General features: G+C 36.7%; 1 long non-coding RNA gene across 1 annotated transcript in view; it reads left to right on the plus strand.

The window, feature by feature from the left end:
- LOC115299822 overlaps positions 1-17520 on the plus strand; it is a 56709-nt gene that overhangs the window by 556 nt on the left and 38633 nt on the right. The window contains exon 2 of the long non-coding RNA XR_003912353.1: positions 6494-6620. This is a non-coding gene — a long non-coding RNA (uncharacterized LOC115299822). The remainder of the gene's footprint in view (positions 1-6493; positions 6621-17520) is intronic.

A 17520-nucleotide genomic window follows, 5' to 3' on the forward strand; every position in this document is an offset into this window, starting at 1 on the left:
GAGGAGCACGGGGTGTGTGCTTACCGTCTTGGGATGGTAAAATCTAAAGATAGCACCTTCTTCCTTCAACTCTGTAAGGTCTTAGAACTCAGTTTAAGGAACAAAAAGTTAATAAAGAAATGTTTTGTGTGCTTATAGCAGCCTCATAGGCTCTGGCCAGTGTTTATTTCACAGAATTGGTGGCCTCTAGGAGATATACTCTAATAAATATAAATAAAGAATTATATAGATAAAGCGATAGGTCTCCATGTATTTAATCCTCAGGACCACCCTCAGTGGGTAGATACTCCTTTCAGTTTTATAATTGAGGACATTGATGTACAGATGGCGTTTATGAACAACGAGGACATTGATGTTTAAGTTGCGCAGCTAGTGAATGGCAAAGCTGAGATTCAACCCTGTTAGCGTGTCTGGAATTACACTTTGATCCACTATCCTGCCTAATTTTGAATGAAGTGAGGGAGAGATCGTCCCAAGAAGTCAATCAGAAATCTTCCTCACTGAGGGCCTTGAGGATTTTAGAGAGAGGTATTCGTTACAGTTGGCTACATTCTGTACAGGAGCTGTTATAATCTAGAGGCCTAAGGAACTTCTGCCTGCTCTTTTTATTTCTTACTTAATTAGGTACTAAAGACATAACAGTAAACAATATATTAAACCTCTGCTTTCATGGAGCATTGTTGGAGAAGCAAGGAAGGGACAGCTTTTTGTTTTTTGTTTTTCCCACATGAAATCCCTGATGTTTTATTACCATAAAGCTTGAACATCTAAATTCTGTGGTTATATTAAGCACTATGAACAATTCAGCAGGCTCTAAACTAATATTAGTATTTGGTAGTATTCGAGGATTTTTCGAGTTTTTTTTATATGATTTATTGTCAAATTGGCTTACATATAATACCCAGTGTTCATCCCAACAAGTGCCCTCCTCAAGGCCCATCACCCATTTTCCCCTCAACCCCACCCCCCCATTAACCCTCAGTTTGTTCTCTGTAATTAAGAGTCTCTTGTGGTTTGCCTTCCTAGCTCTCTGTTTGCAACTATTTTTCCCCTACCCTGGGAAGGAACAGATTTTATTTATTATTTTTTAAAATATTTATTTAGTATTAACGTTTATTTATTTTTGATAGAGAGAGACAGAGCATGAGTGGGGGACAGTCAGAGAGAGGGAGACACAGATTCAGAAGCAGGCTCCAGGCTCTGAGCTGTCAGCACAGAGCCCAACATGGGGCTTGAACCCAGAAACCGTGAGATTATGACCTGAGCCGAAGTCAGACACTTGACTGACTGTGCTACCCAGGCGCCCCGGGACAGATTTTAATAAATACTAGAAAAACATGGGAAAACCCCAAAATTTTAGGTATGTAGAGCCAGACTTTGATGCTCCAGTATGTTTGTTTGGAGTCTTGATTATCTGGAGAGTAATTGGAAACTGATTTTTCTAGTAGGGGTATGTGTCTATGTATAATGATTGAACTTTGCATATGAAAATTTCTCTGGTTGCAGTGTGAAAAATATAGTAGAGGCCACTAGAAGCTACTATAGTAGCCCAGGCAAAGGACATTGCTTGAAATAGTTTGGTAACAATAGATATAGAGAGAAGAAACTAGAATTGAGACATATTTTTGAAATAGAAATGATAGACTTTTAGATGAAGAAGAGTTATTAAGGATAGTTCTGGGTTTTCAGCTTGAGCCCCAAACTGTTCACCGTATAGGTGGACGATGATGCCATTTACTGAGCATGAGAAGAGGGACTAAAGTGTAGCTAGATTAGGGACTGCAGTGAAGGGTGGAAAATAGAAGAATACATATTAAATTTCAGGTACATATTCAGTATCCACATTTCAAGTAAGCAATTGATGTGCAAGTATGGTATTCTAGAGAAATATCAACCCAGGATCCACATATAGCATCAACACATGTAATATTTATATCCAAGGGATGAGAGATAGTGTAGGTAGGGAGAAGGGGGGCCCAGCATCGATCCATGGAGCATGCCAATCTTGAGAAATGGAGGAGAGGAGGAAGAATAAGATAACAATCCTTTTTCTTTTGGCACTTACCTTCTAATAGTAAAGATAGACCACAACATGTAGATAAGTAAAGAAGTTCCTTTGGAGAGTTATATGTTTTTTGGGAGAAAAAAAATTGAGACAGGGTACAGTAAAAACTGAATGGAGCAGGTATGCTACTTTAAACACTGTCTTTTGCAGGCTTTTGTCTGTGTCTCTTACCATTAGTTAAATGATTACCATATATAATAGACATATAAGCATCTGTTCAAGGAATGAATTGAGGAATGGATTAACTTTAATATTTATAACTGCTTCATAAGGTCAAAAATTGCTCCATCAGCCATCAACATAAATTTAATGGTCCTTATATACTATAACTGAGTATCACAACTCATTGGGACATACTCGCTTAAATCTGTCTTATCCTTCTCTTGCCGATAGCTCAGGCAGATTTCATAATTACTTAGTTACTTTCAATTAATAGTCCCAGTGGTCTTGAAATGTCAACTCTAAATTACAATCAGACTTCACTTTTTACTCTCTTTCTCATATCAGCCTAGACCTGAGAGATAGGAGGAAGATATAATTTGCTTTCATCTCTCCCATGTTTGAGTAGAAGTGGTGTGCTCTGCTCTGAGTTGCATATTTCTCTTTCTCTTTTTTTTTTGTTATATTGAAGAGGTTCCCAAATTTTTTCGGTTCATGTTGCTTGTATTGTCTCAATAATTTTTCATAGCATCTCTTGGTGCCTCCTTGCTTCCCATTCCACCTTGACTTTCAAGAGGCACTTGTTCTTTATCAAAGCAACAGAAAAAAACCAGCTTTGCAAAGATTTACTTATTTATTTTTTTTTTTTTAAGTAGGCTCCACACCCAAAACTCCACACCCAATGGGGCCTGAGATCAAGAGTTGAATGCTCTGACTGAGCCAGCAGGCACTCCACCAAAGATTTTTAAATTCAAAAATATTTCAGGGGGTCCCTGTCTGGCTCAGTAGGTTAGCCTTCTGACTTTGGCTCAGGTCATGATCTCACAGTTTGTAAGTTCAAGACTATGTAAGGCTCTGTGCTGACAGCTCAGAGCTTGGAGTCTGCTTCAGATTCTGTGTCTCCCTCTCTCTCTTCCTCTCTCCTATGCATGCTCTGTCTCGGTCTCTGAAAAATAAACTTTTAAACTTTTTAAAAATTAAGATATAATTGACATAGAAAATTGTATTCGTTTCAGGTATACAATATAAAGATATTGATGTCTGTATACATTACAAAATGATCACCACAATAAGTCTAGTTTACATCCATCATCTGATATAATTACAAATTTTTTTTCATATCACCAAGAACTTTTGAGATCTACTGTCTTTAGCAACTTTCAAATATGCAATACAGTATTATTAACTATAGTTACCATGCTGTATATTTTCAGGATTTACTTAGTTTTTTACTAGAAGCTTGTATCTTTTGACACCCTTCACTCATTTCTCCCATCTTCTACTCCTGCCTATTGCAACTACTCTTTGTATCTCTGAGTTTGGTTTTGTTTTGTCTTGTTTTTGAGTTCCATGTAAGTGAGATCAGATGGCATTTTTTTTTTTTTACTTATTTCACTTAGCAAAATGCCCTTGAGATCCATCCATTTTGCCACAAAAGGCAAGATTTCCTTCATTTGTATTTTTGAAAAAAGTTCATAATATTTCATTATATATCACATTTTCTTCATCCATACACTCATTAAGGGATGCGTAGGTTGTTTAGCTTGTATCTTGGCTATTGTAAATAATGCTGTGGTAAATATGGGGGTACATATATCTTTTTGAGTTAGTATTCTTCAGCTAAGTACCCAGAAGTGGAATTTCTGGATCATATGGTGGTTCTACTTTTAATTTTTTGAGGAGTCCCCCTGCTGTTTTCCATAGTGGCTATACCAGTTTACATTTTACATTTCTGCCCATAGTGCCCAGGGATTCCCTTTTTCTCCACATGCTTGCCAACACTTGTTATTTTTTCTTTTCTTCTTTTTTTGTTTTTTGATAATAGCCATTCTAATAGGCATGAGTTGATATTTCATTGTGGTTTCAATTTGCATTTTCCTGAGGATTAATGATGCTGAGCATCCATTTGTGTATCTATTAGCCATCAGTATGTCTTCTTTGGAGATATGTCTACTTGGATTTTCTGCTTATGTTTAGTTGAACTATTGTTGCATACTATTTTGCCATTGAGCTTTATGAATTCTTTTCCAAAGTTTTTGCTAAAAACATTCTCCTCTTCCTTCATAGCCAAACATCTACAAAGAAACATAAATTATCCTAAGTTCTTTGCCTTCTACTTACTCTAAAATGCATTTCTATCTGACTTCTGATTCCATTAGTCCTTAGAGTAATTCTCTCTAGGGTCAACAGTTACTTCCAAATTTCTAAATATAGTGGACTTTTTCAATTCTCATTTTAACTATTCAGCAGCCCTTGAAACATTTGACAATTTTCTTTTTTAAACATCAGCTTCCCTTGGTTTTCAAAACATACCATTTCTCTTATTGTTCTAGTTCACTTTTTCTCTAATCTGACTCTAATAAATTTTCAACTTGTTATTTTCTCATCTGGCCCCTCACTTTGGACTTTCTTTCCACTGTTACTCTTAGATTACAACCTTGTTTCTTAATCTCATTGCAAAATATTGAGGACTCCCATACCCATTAATCATACTTGGATTTGTTCTCCTTGGTTAAGCCAGCCTCTCACTGCAGAAGTGGATACCCTGCCTTCTTGGGTACTCTACTGAATCATTGTCATTCAGTATATATGCTATTATTGTTTTGCTTTTTAAAAAAGCACAGCAGGGGCTCCTGGTGGCTCAGTCAGTTGAGTGTCCAACTTGAGCTCAGGTCATGATCTTATGGTTCATGGGTTCAAGCCCCGCATCAGGCTCGGTGCTGATAGCTGAGTCTGGAGACTGCTTTGGATTCTGTGTCTCCCTATCTCTCTCTGCCCCTCCCCTGCTCACACTCCATCTCTCAAAAAATAAAAATGAAAAACATTAAAAAAAAAAGGAAAGTAAGTGATTTGGAGAACAAAGACAAAAGAAATACAGAAAAACAATTAAACTTCCTTACAACTTACAGCCCATTAACAAGTCCTTGGGACAGGTAGAGAGATCTTCCTTTAGGAACTCAAGTGCCTCACCTTTAATACTTTGGTAGAGGCCAAAAGCAACCTTAGCTTGACATTAGCTCTACCTCTAGGGTCCTCTAAGTCTTCTTTAACATATAAAAATCCCTTTTGAAACTTCTTTTATCTCTTACTCCTACCTCCTCCTCCTGCAGAGGATATATGTTAGCAATCACCCTCCAAACATGTGGCCCACTGAAATACACCTGAAGGATCTCATAACTAAGGTTTTACTAGACAGCACTAAATGACCCCTTAAGGTCCTAGAAACCTTGCTTGAAAATTCCTCAGTCTTAAGCTATCACCAAACCTCTCCCAACTTGGAAGTATATAATCAGTCACTCCTCACAATTGCAGTGTAGCTCTTTCAGAAATTTGTCCCTGTGCTTTGCCACATTTTTTTTGCACTGAAGACATTTCAAGAATTCTTTCTTGAACATTCACTATTGAACCCCAACATTTCATATCAGCAAATACACAAATTTAAAAAAAAAGTTTGTTTCGACTTCCCTCACCGGCTACCACTCCATCTTTTTCTGTTTATAGCAAAACTCATAGAAATAAGGTTTATATTTGTTGTCTCCACTTTTTTCCCCATATTTTCTTTAGTTTTGTTAAAAAAAGAAAACTTCAGGCCCAAAATGGCATCACTTAGGCCAAGTCACCAAGACAGGATTGATACATAACCTAATTAACTATAGTTTCAATCTCCCCCAGAAATATAATCTTAACTGGTCAGTTAGGAATTTTCTGTTAGACATTAATCTGTCAGATGGGTCTTCTCCAGCCCCCAAAGGAAGACGAGGTAATCCACTTAATAAAGACTTTCTAGGGGCACCTGGATGGCTCAGTTGGTTAAGTGTCCGACTTTGGCTTAGGTCATGATCTTGCAGTTTGTGGGTTCAAGCTCCATGTCGGGCTCTGTGCTGACAGCTCAAAGCCTGGAGCCTGCTTCGTATTCTGTGTCTCCTTCTCTCTCTGCCTCTTCCCTGCTCACTCTGTCTCAAAAACAAACAAACAAACAAACAAACAAAAAACACACACAAAAAAACCCTCAAAACGTTTATAAAAAACTTTATTAAAAACTCTCTACCATTCCCCACAAGGGAAAGTGACCTTTCCTGGAACAATCCTTTTTTTTATTTTGCTAATAATTTCTTGTTCTACCCTCCTTCCTATGAAAACTTTTTATTTTGTACAACTCCTTGGAGCTCCCCTCTCCCTTCTAGATGGTATGCTGTCTGATTCATGAATCACTTACTAAAGCCAATTCAATCTTCAAATTTATTCAGTTGAATTTTGGTTCTTTAACAGATTTGGAGACAGCAGTGGGATCTGAAGCAAACCTCCATCAAAATTCGGGGACAATGAGAAACAGAAGCATAGTGCCTACGAACCTTGTTGAATTTACTCTCTTTCTCACTGTTTTGAAACGCCATTGGTGAGTTACTCTTAGTTTGAGTTCAGCTCTCTTTGCATTTGAGCTCTGACCTAATTCGCTTTTTATCCAGGGTTAATAAGTCATTCTAGACTAAAAAGTAACTCTAACAGACTGTCAGCCAACCCTTGTTTCAGTCCACAGTTCCATGTATGATTCCCTTCCCCAGCTCCAGGAAATAGTTCCCATTTACTGGGGTTAGCTAGCTTGGTCCATATTGGTAATTATTGGTAGTTACCAGTTAAGGTTGGACTCATTTGGACTTAAGAACTAGACTGGGCTCAGAATCAGATTGGGTCTGATTTAAGAACCAAAATAAGTCTGGAATTGCGCTGGGTCTGATTTAAGATGGACTGCATTTAGTGTGAGGCCTTGATGTTTTAAATGAAAATTAGTTGCTAAAAGCCAAAAATAAAGCTGCAAACATTGGTGGACATGAGTTGAGCATTTAAACACTTTTAGAGGGGCTCCTGGGTGGCTCAGTTGGTTAAGCCTCTGACTTTGGCTCAGGTCATGATTTCATAGTTTGTGGATTCGAGCCCCACATCAGACTCTGTACTAAAAACTCAGAGCCTGGAGCCTGCTTCAGATTCTGTGTTGTTCTTTCTCTGCCCCTCCCCTGCTTGTGCTCTGTCTCTCCATCTCTCTCAAAAATAAATGAACATTAATTAGTAAATAAATAAAGGCAAGCTTTTAGAGTACTTGCCACCTCAAGAAGACTCCCATGGTAGGATAAGTTGGTTATGGAATGGGATAAATTCATACTAGGTCACTTGCCAACTTCAAGAAAATATCAATACAATGAAGTACACTGAAAAATACCCCACAAATATCACCCCCTGGCACATCCTTCTTAGATGTTAGTTTGTCTTCAAGAATCCTAGCTAAAAGGCCTAGCTAAAGGAAGTAGGATTCTTTATATCTAGATAGTTGAGCTTACACCTTCTTTTTTTTTTAAATTTTTTTAAATGTTTTATTTTATTTTTGATACAGAGAGAGACAGAGCATGAGAGGGGGAGGGGCAGAGAGAGAAGGAGACACAGAACTGGAAGCAGGCTCCAGGCTCTGAGCTAGCTGTCAGCACAGAACCTGACGTGGGGCTCGAACCCACGAATGTGAGATCTGACCTGAGCCGAAGTCGGAGGCTTAGCCGACTGAGCCACCCAGGCGCCCCTACACCTTCTTATTATATGTCTAAGAACTATAGTCCTAGAAGTTGCAGATATCTAGCAAGATAGAACAGTTTTTCTAAAAACAGCCTACAATGGCCATTATAGGAAACATTACAATTAGATAAGATCATTTAAGAAGAATACTTGAAATTAATATTTCCAAATTAAGTAGAATGGGATACTTATTTTAATTTGCATGCAGAAGTCTCCAAAACTTTTCCAACATCTAAAATAGTTTCAGTGGAAGATTCATTGCAAAAGTCTATAAAAAATTAGAGAAAAGTTACCTAAAACAAAGATTATAAGACTTATATCTACTCTGATGAGACTATTAAACAGCTACCTTTTTTAAAAGTTTATTTATTTATTTTGAGAGAGAATGTGAACAGGGGAGGGGCAGAGAGAGAGAGAGAAAATCCCAAGATGACTCCATGCCCGTCGCACAGAGCCTAACAAGGGGCTCAAAGCCACAAACCATGAGGTCATGACTTGAGTCTACATCAACAGTTTGATGTTTAACCAACTGAGCCACCCAGCTGCCTCAACAGCTACCTTTTAAATTAAGACTACTAGAGGCTACAGGTAGTCCTCTTGAGATATTTTTCACTCTTTAATCAAAGATCAAACTAAGGGCTATAGTTAAAAATATCTTAAACCTGGGGAGGATCCTCAAAAGTTTTTGTAAATAGATTGCCACCCGAGCCTACTCAAGAGAGGAAAATACATTTCGCATTGTGTCTCTCTTTCCAAATCTAGGCCAATTGATTATTGAATCTTTCTCTTTCAGGATAGCTATTTCCTTTTTATCTCCTTTTTATGTCCTAATAATTGGCTTGGCTTTTTGCCTGCCTGGGACATGCAGGTTGTTGGTTTTTCCTTTGGCTATCTTTGGGGAGTAACTCTAGATCTAATGAACACAGAATCTTTACACTCTCTTTGAGGACACCTTGTAGGTCCATGAAGTTGTTTAATACTGCCAGAAATGTCTATTATTTCTCTGATCAGAAATTTGGCCAAAGTGGAAGCTGATATTCAGAGCCTCTTCAGAATTTTTTAAGGCATTCTCTCATAGGTTAATTCAGAGGAATTATCCAGATAAATTAATTATCCACATAGGTAGATGGTTGCATCATTCCTTTGATATCATGAGGAAACAACCTAATTCTTTGAGGAATTTAAAACAGCTGCTCTTGTTTTACAAATCTAGACTTTACAGAACCAAAGGTGTAGTTCTAGAAATAATTAAGAGTCCACCAATCCTTTTTATCTATCCCCAAACCTCCCTTACTTATCTCAAAAGGCTTATGAATTAAAACTTGTAAAAACTGTCTTCAAGGGAACAAATATCCTAGGAGAACCTTGATTAATTTTTTCTTTTGAATTATAAATGTTCTACCCAGAGTCTTCTCCAGAACTTATATCTAGACCTCTCATTAAAAAGCAAATTAAAAGGAGGTACTTTTCATCAAGAAAAAAAACAAAAGCAGAAAAACAACAAATCTTAAGTGTCTTCTCTGCAAATATTACAAGAAGTTTTAGCTCTCTAGACAGGTATCTTTAACTTATTCCTTTTACCAGAAAAACAAACCTAGATCCATATTTTATAATAGTGAATTTTACATCGATTTCATGGCAGTAATTAAAACTATTTTTAACATTTATTTATTTAAAAAATGTTAATGTTTTTTATTTATTTTTAAGAGAGAGAGAGACACACACACACAGAGTGTGAGCGGGTGAGTGGCAGAGACAGAGGGGGACACAGAATCTGAAGCAGGCTTCAGGCTCTGAGCTGTCAGTCAGCACAGAATCTGACACGGGGCTCGAACTCACACACTTTGAAATCATGACCTGAGCTGAGGTTGGAAGTTCAACAGACTGAGCCACCCAGGTGCCCCTATATTTATTTATTTTTGAACAGTAGAGATGGAACATGAGCAGGGGATGGGCAGAAACAGTGGGAGACAGAATTCAAAGCAAGCTTCAGGCTCTGAGCTATCAGCACAGACCCTGATGTGGAACTTGAACCCATGAACTGTGAGATCATGACCTAAGCCAAAGTCAGACTTTAAACTGACTGAGTCACCCAGGTACCCCTCATGACAGTAATTTTAAATAAGAAGCTATAAGGTGTGTGTTATATCTGAACATATAGTTCATATATGTTTATATCTGTTATAGATGTGTGATATTTTCTACCTCCAGACGGTATTGCCAAAATTAATTTGTAAAAGCTCTGTTTAATTGACTTAAACAAACTAGCACTTACATAAATTAGTGTACATAAACATTCTCAGAAATGTAACAGAAGCTAACCCAAATGTTCTTCAGGTTCATGTTGGTATGGTTTGAACTAGGGTCCATGAGTCACTGGCTAAGAAAGAAGTCTTGAGAAGTGCAAAAGGGTGTTTTTATTGTAACACGGGGACAGAAAGAGCTGCACTGGGTTTGTGAGAAATGGCTGATTATATACTTTGGAGTTGGAGGAAGTACAAGCAAAGGAAGTTTTCAAAAGGGTTTTCATATGTTAAAGAAGATTTACAGGATCTTGGAGGTTAGGTTAATATTGTTAATATTAAGATAAGGTTTCCTTTTGCTGCTAGCATCACTGAGCAGCTAAGTTCCTTGAGGAAGGTTACTCTGGCTGTTTCAAGTACTTGTAAATGGACTGTAAGGTCTAAGGAAATTTAATTTTATCTATATTTTGTTTATCTTTGTTCTCTACATCATTGTGATCTGGCATAATCTTTAGTAAACTAAAGTTAGCTCAATAAATTCACTGGTTTAATTAAAATAAGCATGTCTTCAGAGTTATCAACATTGAATATAATTCTGTTAACTAATTTTATTCTACCAGTTGAATTTATTTACTGGTGTCTCATGAAGTTTTTGTACATAATCTAAACATAATTGTTAAGAACAAGTAGATTGAACAGATAAAATTTTAGGTAAACTTTAAAAATTGTTTCCCCAAATCTTCATGGTAAATTGATACCTTTAAAGTTTTGCTAAGTGATGAGTTAAATTAAATACATTGAATATTGGGATCATTTCCTAATAAAATAATAATAAAACATTGATTACTTAAGATAGATTTCTCTATTTTTGGCTTTGTATTACAGAGAAACTAAGAGATATTTGGATGTGTTGCTACATTGGAAAAGGCACATGCTTCTAGAAATTATGAAATGTGTTCATAAATTTGCCAATCTCAGGAATGATGGTTAAAATTTCACAATTGCTTACTTCTAGTTTTCACTAGAAATTAAGGTTTCTAAGAGTTAAGAATTCTAATTAATATATGTGATGAAAACAACTAGAAATAATGAGGGAAACATCTCCTTATGCTGTAGGATTTTTTACCTTAATACCTGGGATTCATCATCTTCTGCTTTGAAAAATGAAGAGGTGGATACAAAATGAGCAGCAGGCAAAGATTTATTCAAATATAAGATAAGAAAGGAAGAATAGTAGGAAAGCTCTCTTTATAGAGAGGGGGCATTCAAAGGTGAATACCTAATGATGTCTTGGGGTGATGGTAGAGTTTGTAGAGTTTGGAGCCAGCCAAGAAAGAAATCTTGAAGATGTCTTTAGTGCAAAGGGGTGATTTTATTAAAGCATGGGGACGAGATCCGTGGGCAGGAAAAACTGCACTGGGGTCATGACAGGTAACTCATTATATACCCTCAAGGTTGAGAGGGGGTCAAGGATAGAGTAAGCCTCTAAGGAATTTTGGAAGCAAAGTTTCCAGGACCTTGAAAGGCTAGCTGTTGCTAGGGAAACACCATTTATCACTGTTTAATAAAACCTCAGTCATGAGACCCTTCAGATGTATACTGGAGGGCCATAAGCTTGGAGTATTATTCCAACATATATCTTGGGGCAGTTGAGATAAAGGAGATAGACTTACAGGATCCTCAAGGTTGGGACAATGTTAAGCTAAGGTTCTCTTTTGCCATCAGCAAAGTGTCATCACTTTGCTGTCAGTTTTAAGGACTTGTCAATGGGCTATAGGCATAAGGGAATTTAATTTTTCATTAGCCTTAGTTTCCCACAATGCCATGGCAAACACTTAATCCCCTTTCCTTTGTTCTTGGGTAGCCAGGAGTGTCTAAGGAATATCACAAATGTCCCACCTGGGGGGTGTGGGGGATGCTAGCTTGTGTTTTGCTTTCAGCCTGCCTCATGCTCAGTCATCATACCTACCTATAATAGGCAAGGGCACTTGTTGTATAAGGTTTATAAGGATCAGATAGCTTCACAGGTGAATTTTATCAAGCATTAGAAGAGTCAGTACCTATTCTTCTCAACTACTTCAAAAAGTAGCAAAAGAAGGAAAACTTCCAGAATCATTCTCTGATGCCTGCATTATCCTGTTACCAAAACCAGATAATGATACCAAAAGAGAGAGAGAGAGAGAAAGAGAGTGTCAGAGAGAGAGAGAGAGAAAGTCAGCTACAGGCCAATATCTCTGATGAACATACATGCAAAAATCCTCAACAAAATAATAGCAAATCAAATCCAACAATATATTAAAAAAACATTCACCATGATCAAGTGAGATTTATTCCTGGGTTGTGAGTAGGTTTCAATACTCGTAAATTAATCAACATGATACATCACATCAATAAGAGAAAAGATAAAAATGATATGATAATTTCAAAAGGAGCATAAAAGCATTTGACAGAGTACAACATCTGTTCATGATAAAAACCTCTCAACAAAGTAGGTTTAGAGGGAACATACCTCAACATAATAAAATCCATATATGAAAACCCCCTAGCTAATATCATCCTCAATGATGCAATGGGGAAAAGCAGAGAGCCTTTCCCCTAAGGTCAGGAGCAAGACAAGGATGTCCACTCTTACCATTTTTATTCAACATGGTATTAGAGGTCATAGACACAGCGATCAGACAACAAAAAGAAATGAAAGGCAAACAAATAGATAAGGAAGAAATCAAATTTTCACTATTTTCAGATGACAATACTCTTTACAGGAAACCCAAAAGACTCCACACACACACACACACACACACACACACACACACACCTACTAAAACTAATACATGAATTCAGTAAAGTCACAGGATACAAAATCAATCTATAGAAATCTGTCTCATTTCTATACACCAATAAAGAAGCAGCAGAAAGTGAAATTAAGGAATCAATCCCATTTACAATTGCACCAAAAACAGTAAGATACCTAAGAATAAACCTAACCAAAGAGGAAAAAGACCTACACTCTGAAAACTATAAAATACTGAAGAAAAAAATTGAAGGCAACATAAAGAAATGGAAAGACAGTTCATGCATTAGAAGACAAAAAACTGTTAAAATGCCTATACTACCGAAAGCAATCTACACATTTAATGCAATCCCTATCAAAATACCACCAGCATTTTTACAGTACTAGAGCAAACAATCCTAAAATTTGTATGGAACCACAAAAGACCACAAACAGCCAAAGAAATCTTGAAAAAGACAAGCAAAGCTAGAGGCATCACAATTCCAGACTTCTCATGTTATATTATAAAGTAGTCAAAATATTATGGTGCTAGCACAAAAAAAAGACACATAATAGGTAAATGGAGCAGAATAGAGAGGCTAGAAATCAACCCATGAATCAATGGTCAATTAGTTTTCAACAAAGCAGGCCAAAATATGGTATGGGGAAAAGTCTTCTCAACAACTGGTATTGGGAAATTTGGACAAGTGCATGCAAAAGATTGAAACAATCACTTTCTTATCTGTACACAAAAGTCAATTCAAAATGGAAGAAAGACCTAACTATGAGAAATGTAACCATAAAAAGCCTAGAAGAGAGCACAGGCAGTAATTTCCCTGACCCTGGCCATAGAAACATTTTTCTAGATATGTCTCCTGAGACAAGGGGAATAAAACAAAAATAAGCTATTGGAACTGCATCAAAATAAAAAGCTTCTGCACAGTGAAGGAAACAATCAACAAAACTAAAAGACAACCTGCTGAATGGTAGAAATGACCTATCTGATAATGGGTAATCCAAAGTAGATAAGTAACTTCTATAACTCAACACCAAAACAAAACAAAACAAAACAACAACAACAAAAAAAACCACCAAATAATCCAATTTAAAAATGGGCAGAAGAGATGAACAAATATTTTTCCAAAGAAGATGTCTATATGGCAAAAGACATATGAAAAAATGCTCAATATCACTAATCATGGACTGCAAATCAAAACTCCAGTGAGATATCACCCACACCAGTCCAAATGGCTAAAAAATACCAAAACCCAAAACAAAAAAACAGAAGAAACAACAGGTATCAGCAAGAATATGTCAAAAAAGAGACCCTGAATACTGTTGGTGGGAATGCAAACTGGTGCAGCCACCCTGGAAAATGGTATGGAGGCTCCTCAAAAAATTAAAAATAAAACAGCCCTATAATCCAGTAATCACACTTCTGGGCATTTACCAAAAAATACAAAAACACTAAGGTGAAAAGATATAGATAGGCACCCATATGTTTATTGCAGCATTATTTACAATAGTCAAAATGTGAGAGCAATCCAAGTTTCCGTCAGTAGATGAACGGATAAAGAAGAGGTGTTTTACATACATGCGATGGACTATTACTCAACCACAAAAAAATGAAATCTTCCATTTACAACAATGCGGGGGACCTGTCAGGTAAAATGCTAAGTGAAACACCAGTCGGAGAAGACAAATACTATATGATTTCACACGTACTTAGAATTTAAGAAACAAAACAAATGAAGAAAGGAAAAAAGAGACAAAAAAACCAGACTCTTAAATAGAGAGAACAAACTGATGGTTACCAAAGGGAAGGGAGGTGGGGGGAGGGATGGGTAAAATAGATGAAGAGGATTAACAGTATATTTATGGTGATCAGCACTGAGTAATGTACAGAATTGTTGAAGCCACTACATTGTACACCTGAAACTAATATAACTTTGTGTGTTAATTATACTGGAATTAAAATAAGTTTTAGTTAAACTCTACCTTAACCCCAAATTAATAAGACCACTGGCCCTACCTTTGTTTTGGTGAAATGTCCCACATTTCTTGCTAATGTATAATCTCTTGGCAGCAAATACACCTAAGTTTGGCAGACTAGAGATGTGGTATAGTTTGGTGGTCTTTGGATAGATTTATTAATCATTTTTGAATAACGTTTTCTCTGCCCAACAGTCTCAAGGACATTTAAAAAGACATAGACCAACCAAAATGACAGATGGAAACTAGCATGTAACTGAGTTGTTACAGGAAGCTGTGTAAGAAAACAGAAGCAAAAAATAAAGGAGACTAATTTTTATGTCCCTAGTCCTTTAAGTTGCTCCATTATTTGACTCTAATCTATGTTCCCCCTTATATTCACCTTATTATATAGCAAAGATGAAGTATTTACTCTTTCTTGAACACATTCATGTATTTTTCTCTGTATACTTAAATATGTTTCATATGCCAGCCTGACATAGTGCTGAGTTTCTTGGTCTTCATACAAATACAAACTTTGATGCTTCTATTATGACACCTGTAATTTCCTTTGTATTATAGTTATTTAAAAGTTTGATTTATTAGATTAAAAAATTTTAAAGATTTTTATTTTGAAGTAATCTGTACACCCAACGTAGGACTCAAACTCAAAACCTTGAGATCAAGAGTTTCATCCTCCCCCTTCTGAGCCAGCCAGCACCTCTAATTATTATATTCATAATTGTGACTTACTTGGAAAGTTACACTAGCTTTCTGATCAGTTTCTTTTGATATACCCTACAGGATATTCTCCTCACAGTAACTAGTGTGATCTTTAAAAGACGTAAATTTGATGGGCACCTGGGTGGCTCAGTCAGTTAAGCATCCAACTTCATCTCAGGTCATGATCTTACAGTTTCTGAATTTGAGCCCCATGTCCGGATCTGTGCTGACAGCTCAGAGCCTGGAGCCTGCTTTGGATTCTGTCTCCCTCTTTCTCTGACCCCCCCCGTTGCTTGCTCTCTCTCTCTCTCTCTCTCTCTCTCCTCCTCCCTCCCTCTCTCTCCCCTTCTCTCTCAAAAATAAACAGCATTAAAAAACATTAAAAAAAGACATAAATTTAATTATGTTACTTCCCTGTTGGAACCTTTCAATTGGTTTCCCATCGCACTTGGAATATAAAGTCCTTACCATGTGGTCTAAAGCCTTTTAGGGTACTTCTATAATCTCATATAATCATACTACTCTGTTTCTTATGCACTCCTCTTTAGTCATCCTTGCTGCATTGGAGAGTGGGGGTGGGAGTGTGGAGGCATAAAATGAAAATTTAGAATCCTTATTAATTAGAATCTTTCTTAAGGGCCTTTGTGTCTGCTACCTTTCTAGTATTCTTCTAGATTCTCATACCCCTCACATTTATTCAATGTCTATTCAGATGTCCTTTCTTCAGAGAGGATTTTTCTGAGTGCTCTGGAAATGGTGTACCTCCTCACCTTCCCATCACTAATCACTTTTCTTGCTGTATTAAATTTGGGCATATAACAGCCTACACAATATATATTAGTGCTCATATACGTGAGTGTGCATGCATATGTGTGTTTATGATATGAGTTTTAAGAAGTTAAGTGTGTTTGTCTTGTCTTTTTTGTATTTGCTTCTTCACAGGCCAAAAATAGTGATTTTCTTTAATGTTTACTTGTTTTTGAGAGAGCAAGAGTGTGCAGGGGAGGGGCAGAGAAGGAGGAGTACAGAGGACCCAAAGCAGGCTCTGTGCTGAGAGCAGAGCCCAATGCGAGGCTTGAACTCACCAATTGTGAGATCATGACCTGAGTGGAAGCTGGACACTTAACCGACAGAGTCACAAGGTGCTCCCCAAATAGTGAATTAATGAGTGCATTTCAATCATATATTTACCTTGCTTGCATGTATCAAAGTTTGAATTTTAACCATTCAGAAGTGTTGAAAAGCATAGATTTGAGAGTGAAACAATCTGGGTTTATATTCCTGTTCTGCTTTGTGACCTAGGGAAAGTAATGTGACTTTCTGTCTCAGTTTTCTGATCAGTAAAATGTAGAAAATATCTTCCTTTTTATAAGTATTATATGAATCGATCTGGCACAGAGTCAATGCTCTAGAAGTTGTTATATTTGATGGAATATTTATGTTTAATTGGTGATTGAGTAATGTCTGTCTTCCCCACAAGACTTTTAGGAATGATATTGTCTTTTTGTACCACTGTATCCCAAGATTCCAGTTCATAATAGGAACTCTATAAATTCTGTTGGAACAAAAAAAGAATGGTACAAGTTTTGAGGTAATGAATGCATGTTCTTATGCACTAATGCATTCTCATATTCTGTGGTTACTAGTAATTGACACTAGATGGCAAGCTTGTCTTAGGCAAGGCAAATGTTGCTGGCATCAAGCCTCATAAAACCCAGTGAAGGTGCAAGATAGGGGGAAATGTCGTATGTGTGTTTTTTAGGATGGCAGGATTATAGGAAAATGACAGCTTAATAATAAAATAAGAAGAATCTCCTATATTTTATTCTGCTTCGTTCCATTGTATGTTCTATCCTTCTGACCAGCTTCTTTTGCGGTGATGCTTTTTAGCATTTCTGTCATTCTACTAGCTCCTTGTTACATTATTCATAATTTTCTACTAAAAAACAGTGTTTAGAAAGTTCTATTATGGTATTAATTATTAACAAAAGTTTCTTAATTCTTTCAGTTATATACCTGCTGGTTTTAAA

Source organism: Suricata suricatta, chromosome 8, assembly GCF_006229205.1.
Source record: "Suricata suricatta isolate VVHF042 chromosome 8, meerkat_22Aug2017_6uvM2_HiC, whole genome shotgun sequence".
NCBI classification, from domain to species: domain Eukaryota; kingdom Metazoa; phylum Chordata; class Mammalia; order Carnivora; family Herpestidae; genus Suricata; species Suricata suricatta.